This window comes from Peromyscus leucopus, chromosome 23, assembly GCF_004664715.2.
Source record: "Peromyscus leucopus breed LL Stock chromosome 23, UCI_PerLeu_2.1, whole genome shotgun sequence".
Taxonomy (NCBI): domain Eukaryota; kingdom Metazoa; phylum Chordata; class Mammalia; order Rodentia; family Cricetidae; genus Peromyscus; species Peromyscus leucopus.
Genome location: NC_051082.1, coordinates 44,486,859 through 44,495,425, shown reverse-complemented (window position 1 = coordinate 44,495,425; position 8,567 = coordinate 44,486,859). Strand labels below are relative to the sequence as shown.

The window sequence follows — 8,567 nt, the reverse complement described above, 5'->3', positions numbered from 1 at the left end:
AGGTGAGAGACAGAGATGCCATGCTGATGGCACGCGGTGAAGCGTTTTATTTGGTGGGGGTAAGAGAGAGGGGAGAGAGATGGGGGGGGCGAGGGGTTCCAGAGGTGCTCACCTCCAGGGTGGAAAGCGGAATTGAAGAGAGGGAAATCGGCAGAGTTTTTCCTTAAGAGTAAGCTTTTTCGTCAGGGCATAGGGTGGCGCCAAAGGGCAGGATCAGAACAGTAACAAGGACGCCCTGCTCCTCCTGCCTCCACTTCCCCAAGAGCTGGGATTACAGGCATGGGCAACCGTGCTTAGTTTATTTGGCTGATGTTAAGTGTCAATTCACGGCTTTAGACAGACTAGATGAGTATTGTAGCCTGAGCTAGACCCCCAGCCCTCCCATCTCTTCTAAGAACAATGCTGAACCTTTGCTTCTAGGAGCTGAGCTGTGTCTTGTCAGCGGACCTCTGACCTTAGTGGCCATTTCCCTTCATTATCTTGCACCATTAGGATCTCCCCCCAGAGAGAAGTCCCAAGTCTCTTCCCTCTATTTCTTGAGGTGAATTAGATACCTGGCTTGTTCTCTGTCCTATGCCCCACCCAGCCCCTTTCCTTGACACCTGCAGTGTGAACTAAGGATGCAGATGTTGGAGGTGGGATGGCAAAAGCCTTCAGAATCCCAAGAGAGGACCTGAAGCAGACTTGGAAGGGAGATGGTTACACAGTCACAGATCTCACACGGAGAGGAGTCGCTTCTTGGCAGGCAGGGTCAATGGGAAGTCCTGGACTGGATGAAGCGGCAGAAGATAATGGGGACCAGATCCAGCATGTGGCGGTCAGTGGGCCTCTGATCCCAGCACGCAGGACAGTTTACAGCAGCACTCCCAGCTCCTCTCTGGTGAGAGGGCAGGCAGCCTGGCATAGGCAAAGGAGGGCAAGACACTTTGCCTCAAGAAAAGGTAAAAGACAAGATCCGATGCCCAGGGGTCCCTGTGGCCCGAACAACATGCACCAAGTCACGTGTTGCCCCGTTTACACATACAACACAGACAAATTAAAAAGAATGAGAATGAGCAGAAATTCTGAGGAAGAGCCTTTAATGGCATTTCATGATCTCGGGTAGCCTTGCAGGATAGCAGAGAATTCACGATGTCCCCAGAGAAGACAGTAACTCCGGATCCAGCTACCCAGCCTTCAGGAGTGCAGGAGTACAGTACTGAGCTACTGGCCGCCCTTTGCGTAGTTCAGCAGAGGGAACCCACAGCTTCCTGCACAGTGGGGTAGCCCTCTGCCAGCTGCGTTCGTTCCTCAGTCCTATGACCTTCTTTAAATGCTACATCACATTCAGTTGTCTTACATATGTAGACATGCAGGCCTCAGTGCCCATGCGACGATCAGAGGACAACTCAGAGGAGTCAACTTTCTCTTCTAACATGTGGGACTTGGGGGTAGAATTTGGGTTATCAGGATTTATCCACTGAGCCATCTTCTGGTCCCCAGTATCCTTTCTTAACAACAATCCCTCATCTTTGTCTCTAGGAAGCGTATTGGTGTGACAGGTAGTGACCAAGTCATCAGGTCCCAGGACCTCTGACTCTTATGGTCAAGTCTGCTGCCGGCCCCCAAACAAGATCTCCGTGGAAAGAGGAGAATTCCTAATAGTCTCCGAGTTTCTTCCATCTATTTCTCAAGGTGAGTTAAGACATTTGGCTTATCATCTATCCTAGGCCCCCACAGCCCCTTTCCTATACACCTGTCCTTCTTAAAGATGCAGATGTTGAAAGTGGGTTGGTAAAGATCTTACAAGCCCAGGAGGGGATCAGAAGGCAACTTGGAAGGAAGATGATCACAGATCTCACCCAGAGAGGGGTGTGGTCCATGGCGAGGCAGGGCCGAGGGAAGTACCAAGTTTGTGCTAAGGAGCAGAACACAAGTTGATGGGAGGATGCTCAGTGTGCAGACGTGCACACACAAGCTCAGCACTCAGGAGCCTGCCGCAGGAGGATCACAAGGTCAGCAGGCTACGTGGGAAGTTGCAGAGTAACCCGGGCTCTTACAGCACGAAAGCGGAGTGTGGGGGAAGTCTGAGGTAGAGTCCTGGCTGGCATTTCTGAGGAAAAGGCCCACCTGGGCACAACCAGCCACTCAGCACTGGCACACCGGGATCGTTCAGTGGCTCTGGGTACAAGAGTGGTGCCTGGCTGCCCGATAGCTGGCCCTGGGTGAGTTAGGGGAAGAGAAAAGCTGGAGTGTGAGACTTAAATCAGGAAGTGGTTGGGAATCCAGACTCAGGATTGGTTGGTTTGTTCAGGACAGCCACGCCCCTGGTAGAGAGCGTTTTTTTTCTGTGGCCCCAAACAATGACCTACCCTAAAAGCACAAGTCTCCCCGAAGCCTTCAAGCTTTAGGAAATGCCAAAACATCCTAAGATACAGAAAAGTAAGTTGGATGTGGCCATATACACCTGAAAACTCAGCACTCTGGAGGCCAGAGCAAGAGGCTTGCTGTAACTCGGCTGGGTCAGAAAGTGAGACCCTGTCTCAAAATACAGAACAGAGCTGTGTATGGTGGCACATGCCTATAATCCCATCACTCTGGAAGCTGAGGCAATATAACTGCCAATGAGTCCAAAACCGAGCTGTTCCATGTGGTGAGTTCCAGGCCATCCAAGGACACCTAAAAAAAAGGGGGGGGGGTGTTAATAAAAGTTAGCTAGCCATGTCGTTTAGTGTCTGCCTGTAACACTAGCATGTGGAAAGCTGAGTCAAGAAGACTGTGAGTTCATTCATTTGTCTGTCCTTTTGTTTGTTTGTCTGTTGTTTTTTTGAGGGAATGCCTCATAGCCTTAGCCAGACTGGACAGAAGTTACTATGTAAGCCATAGGCTGTGACTTCAACTATAATGAACTCCTTCTACCTCAGCCTTCCAAGTGCTGGGATTTCAGGCTTCAGGTACAACATCAAGCTAGAATTTCAAGTTTGATCCACCCTGAGCTATGGATTAAGACTCTGTTTCAAATAACACCACCACCAGGCCCCCTGCCTGCAATTAACCAGTATGCAGAAACACCATAAAAAAGAGGTGGAGAAGCAAGCATGGTGGACCAGCCTAACTGAGGCGGCTGCTTTCAAGCTGTCCCTTCAATTATAGAACAGCCAGGGGAGGCGCCATGTAGTCCCAGCTACTCAGAAGGCTGAGGCAGGAGAATCACTTGGGCTCAGAGATTTGAAACTAGCCTGAGCAATATAATGGGATATAATCTCTAAAATTTTTTAGAGTGAAATGTGGTAGCGCTTTGGAGGCTGGAGCGTGAGGACTGTTGAGTTCAAGACTAGTTGCGGCTAAGAAGGGATCTCAGGCTAGCTTTGCCTACACTATGAGACCCTGTCTCAAAAAATGAGAGAGTGCCAGGGATGCAGCTTGGTAGTGTGCTTTACTAGTATGCAGGAAACCTGGGGTTCAATCTCTGGTGCCACATTAAACCAGATATGGCGGTGCAGTCCTGAATCATAGCACTCAGGAGGTAGAAGCAGAGCTTGAAGTCATCCTTGCCTACACAGCAGGTTCTAGGCTAGCATGGACTACACGAGACTGTCAATAAATAAATAAAAATAAAATCACCCTACATAACAAAACAATACTGAACAAAGAGAGCAATTCTGGAGGTATGGCCATATTTAAGGTAGCTTGCTAAGGCACAGTAACAAAACAGCATGTAGGTAACAAACTAGAATAGAGATCTGGATTTAAGCCTACATAATCAGTCACCTGATTTTTGAAAAAGACATCCGAATATTCCCTGGGGAAAGATGGCTTCTTTCAACAGTGCTGGGAAAATCAGCTCTGCACATGTGGACAAATGAAACTAGATCTGTATCTTTTGTCCCCACTCAAAGTGGACCAAAGAGCTTGATATAAGACTAACTCTGAAACGATCAAGTAGGATACACACAGGCCAGGACTTTTTGAAAAGAACTTCAATCACCCAGAAATACTGCTAACAATGAATAGGATTACATAAAACTGAATGGCTTCTAGACACCAAAAGCACCAGCTGAATGAAGACAGCTTGCAGAAGGGGAGAAAATCTTTGCTGACTACACATCTGACTTGGGATTTAGAGCTACAGTATATACAATTAATTCAAACAACCCAATCAATGAATGTGTAATGAAATGATCAGTCAGTTCTAAAAAGACATAGTTAGCCAATAAACTTGAAAAATTTCAGCATCATTAGCCATCAGAGAAATGTGAATTAAAACTACATTGAAGAGCTGTGGATATAGCTCAGTAGAGTGCTTGCCTAACATCCATGAAGTCCTGAGTGCCACAAGAATAGAAATCTAGGTGAATAGGTAACTTGGCCACTGGAGCTGGGTAATGTTCTTCTCCACCCAGATCATATGTACAATGTAGATTTCCTTCACAGCACAGTAACAACAAGCTCTAAAGCGACACTGGTCTGTAATCTGTGCATATCTACAGGTTTGTATTTATGGATTGTTTACAGGCTCCTCTAACATCCTCAACAGTGTACCCTCTAATATGGGTCCTTCCGTCTACATCCCTGTAGACTTAAGGTCAGTCCTCTCAGGTTAGAGATGTGACTGAGTGGTTCAGGACTTGAGACTCTGCATGCATGAGACTCTGGCTTCAACCACTAGCACCACAAGGTCAGCTCTCTAAATTATGAGAGGTCAATAGTGCCAAAAGAAAACTGAGCTAGCTACCATCACTGTCATGATTGCATAGATATTTAAATACGGTTGCTAACTGCTATGCCTGGGTGTGTAAGTATGTTATACAAGATAGCAAATAGTGGCTCAGACATATAATCATGTGTGAATATACTTCATGGTGTTTCCTGGGTACTTACTTGATGTTAAGGAAATCAAGCTTCTTTTTTTTTCTTCTTCTTTTTTTTCCCCCCACCAAGACCCAGTGTTTTTGTGCTTCATATTCCTTCATTTCTTTATAGTTCTGGATACTTTGTAGGTATTTAGTAATTATCTATGACAGAGTTTGAGAAATAGAGGTAGCTAGCCTGCAGGATGGTACCTAGCCATCTCCACTTTGGGCCTTTGTACTCTTGCCCAGTTCCCTCTCACTCCAGTGAGACTAATCTATGTCATCCCTGTCACAGAGAGTACTATGTGACTTTAAGATGGCTTCCAAAGACAAGCAATGTACTGCTGAGCTACATCCCCACCACTTATATTCTGGTTCTTTAAAAAAATATTTTTTTCCTCTTTATGATTTTCTGATACAAGGTATCATTCTATAGCCCAGGCTGGTCTAGAATACAGTATAGTCCAGGCTGGTCTCTAAGTCAGTGATCCTTCTGCCTCAGTCTCCCAGTGCTGGGATTATAGGAGCATACCAATACACCTAGCTTGCCTTTGTTTCCCCAAAAGGTGAATAACTATGGGATCCTCACTGAAACTGACTCTTGCTATTCCTTGAGTCAGCTAAGACAGCTTACATGCTGATTTCCAGTTAACTTTCAATCCTTTCTGCTTTGAGGTCTTAATGTCAGTTCAAGAGGCAAAGACATTGTTAGGAGGGGTTTTTGTTGGTTTTTTTTTTTTTTTTTTTTTTTTTTTTGTTTGTTTTTTTTTTTTTTTTGGTCTTAATACAGGGTTACAAAAATATCAGGTATCAGATTTTTGGCAAAGCCTAATTAAAAAGTACCTAGCCATGCAGATGTCACATCTCTGTAATATATGCACTCGGCAGGTGAAAGCAAGGGACTGCCTCCTCAAGTTTGAGGTCACCGAGCACTGCGCAGCAACAATGATATCAGCTGGGTTACATGATAACTGGCCTCCAAAAATTAAGAGGATCAGGTAAGGTGGGCATGGGGGAACACACCTATAATCCCAGCACTAGGGAGGCAAAGGTAGGGAGATTACTGGAGATGTGAACCCTGCCTGGCCTGAGAGAGAGGGAGTGGGTGTGCTTTTAAGTCAGTCTGGGAAATGGCGGGGTAGCTAGCCTTCAAGATGGTTCCTACCAATAGTCATTTCTGGCTGTCACACCATTGCCAAGGTCCCTCTCTGTTGAGTTTGCTCTGTGTGATCCCTGTCTCAAAGTAAATACTATGTGACTTTAAGATGGGTTCAAAAAGGCCTGGCAGTGGTGGTGCTCAATTTTAATCCCAGCACTTGGAGGGTACAGGAAGGCGGATCTCTGTGAGTATGAGGCCAGCCTGGTCTACAGATCGAGTCCCAGGACAGCTAGAGCTGTTACACAGAGAAACCTTGTCTAGGGGGCGGGGAGTGGGGTTCAAAAGACATAATGGTACATATCTTGTCTCTCTCATTTCTGTTTTAAGGGAAGAAAAAAAATCATACTGATTTTTGGACTTTTAGAGACTCTGAGTAAATAACTGTTTAGGGGTAATTTGTGGCACAGGAAGAATGAGTAAGTTAAACTGTATTTCAAGCATCATGTTGGCATGAGGACTGGCCAGTAAAAATTTTGTTTACTTGCTACCAAGCAACGCTTATGATGTCATCGGGATCAGAACCCTCACTAGGTAGATCCTCACCTACACAGTGACAGTTAGCTCACATTCGGCCTGACTTGGCAGGTGAGCACACCTACTTTCGCTCTTCCCTCCTCCTTTTGATTTGGTGATGCTGGGGCCCCAACCCGGGGCCTCTGCCTAACCTAGACAAGCAATGTACTGCTGAGCTACATCCCCACCACTTATATTCTGGTTCTTTAAAAAATATTTTTCCTCTTTATGATTTTCTGATACAAGGTATCATTCTATAGCCCAGGCTGGTCTAGAATACAGTATAGTCCAGGCTGGCCTCTAAGTCAGTGATCCTTCTGCCTCAGTCTCCCAGTGCTGGGATTATAGGAGTGTTACCAACACACCTGGCTTGCCTTTGTTTCCCCAAAGGTGAATAACTAAGGGATCCTCACTGAAACTGACTCTTGCTATTCCTTGAGTCTGCTAAGTGATTTCCACAGTTAACTGCTAGAAGGAGAGGGCTGTTCCAGTTTTTGTCCTTTCAGCTTTGAGGTCTTAATGTCAGTACAAGAGGGGAAGGACATATTATTACAAGCTTGTTGTTTAAAAAAAAAAAAAAAGAAAAAAAATTTTCATGTAACTACACAAAGCTTCCAGCAAAGCTTTAACATGAAAACTTAGCCAGGCATGGCAGCACAACCCTGTATTCCCAGCACTTAAACAGGATGAAAGATCAGGGATTTCAAGGTCAACCTGAGCTACATACCAAGTTTAAGACTAGCTGGGCTAAAGGGCATCCAGTCTGTAAAAAAACAAAGGAGGCTGGGCATGGTGTCATCATGGTAAGGCAAAGACAGGAACAGAACAAGTGTAGCGCCTGTTCCCAGCAGACTTCGTCTCAAAAATCAATGAGTGGGGGAAAAAACACCACCATATCCTTTTAGTACCATTATAACAGTGGGTCCTCAAATAATGTCTGTTTTGGTCAGGGTTTAGAAAATTTTATTATATTCACGCACACGCACACGCACACGCTGGTGAATAAGGATGAAGTTTTACTTAACCTGTGCCATGGTCCTTCATTTGGGAAGGAGATCTGGATGTTACCTAACTTGCAGGTTCCAGGTGACATTAAATACGCTGGCATATTTACAGCAGGTTCTCAGGAACTCGTACCCGGTATCGTGATCTCCTTTGGTGAGCTCTGATCCTTTAGTCTTGGCTCCTAGGAGATTTAGTTCAAATTAACGTGCACCAATTGTCTTTTTTTCAGATCGATATTACTCGACTGTCAAGGCAGCGAATCTGTGGGTCCGGTCCGGATTTTTTGTTGTTGTTGTTGATTTCTTTTTTGGTTTTTTGAGACAGGGTTTCTCTGTGTAGCTTTGCACTTTTCCTGGAATTCACTCTGTAGCCCAGGCTGACCTCGAACTCACAGAGATCAGCCTGGTTCTGCCTCCGGAGTGCTGGGATTAAAGGCGTGCGCCGCCACCACCCGGCTTGGTTTGTTTTTTTTTAAAAACTGAGGCGAGCTGGTAAAAGATTCTCCAACAGCCTTTGCGCGGTCCTTAGCTAAAGCCACAGCTGCAGCTACCTAGATTCACATCCCGGTACCTTCACCATCACCAGGGGCTGGGTCCGAGGGGATTAGTTAATATCGGGCAAGAGGGTCCCCAATTCCCGAATCATCACTGTATCTGAGCTCCCAGAGGCAAGAGTTGTCGGTTAGTAACGCCCACCGCGCGCGGGATGCAGGCACAGTCTGCAGGCTCACTGAGCTCTGGCTCCCTACTCGGCACCCGTAGGGTTGGGCTGGGCGCAGTAACCGGAAGTATCCCCTCCCCGAGCGGAAGTTCCGCATTGGCTTCTTGCACTGGTGGAGCTAGAACTTCCGCCGGCTCCGTCCCCTTCCACTTCCGGTAGGGAGGAATGAGTTGGTCCCACATGGGCGAAAACTGGCTGAAATATTTTAGTGGTGTCGTTTTGGGGCTGCAACCAAGGGTCCCATTAGACCAGGCGGCTATGGACTCAGGACTCATCTCTTGCTGCCCTTGCAAGACTCTTTCAGAGCGCCTAACCCCCTTTGACTATGACGCCTAATT

The 8,567-nt window shown here is 46.4% G+C and overlaps 1 long non-coding RNA gene across 1 annotated transcript; it reads right to left on the bottom strand.

Annotated features, from left to right (window-relative positions):
* Positions 1 to 1,068: 1,068 nt before the first annotated feature.
* Positions 1,069 to 7,859, bottom strand: LOC114707562. The gene is made up of 2 exons (XR_003736670.2): positions 7,530 to 7,859; positions 1,069 to 2,658 (listed from the first exon to the last, which is right to left on the bottom strand). It is a non-coding gene; the product is annotated as an uncharacterized LOC114707562 (long non-coding RNA).
* Between the last annotated feature and the right edge of the window lie 708 nt (positions 7,860 to 8,567).